The sequence below is a fragment of the Aplysia californica genome, unplaced genomic scaffold (genome assembly GCF_000002075.1).
Source record: "Aplysia californica isolate F4 #8 unplaced genomic scaffold, AplCal3.0 scaffold00571, whole genome shotgun sequence".
Lineage (NCBI taxonomy): Eukaryota > Metazoa > Mollusca > Gastropoda > Aplysiida > Aplysiidae > Aplysia > Aplysia californica.
This window is the reverse complement of record NW_004797841.1, coordinates 404,273-404,613: the sequence shown is the minus strand read 5'-3', so window position 1 is coordinate 404,613 and position 341 is coordinate 404,273.

Below are 341 nucleotides of genomic sequence, written 5' to 3'. Positions count from 1 at the left end.
GAGAGAGAGAGAGAGAGAGAGAGACGAGAGAGAGAGAGAGAAGTTATTGTTCAGAAGATCCTGTTGGCCTTTTTCTCTCTTTTTTTGTAAGTGTTTTACGGTGCTCACAACTGCGTAAGGTCATATGAGTGCACTGTACACAATATTAAACATTTGCAGGCATGGCAGCATATTTTCAGCCTTACACAAGCAAAGGGACATCACCTCCCAATATGTCAAGGGGACAACAGAGAGGGACATCATCTCAACACGTAATGGTGACAACAAAGAGGGACATCATCTCAACACGTAATGGTGACAACAGAGAGGGACATCTCTCAACACGTAATGGTGACAACAGA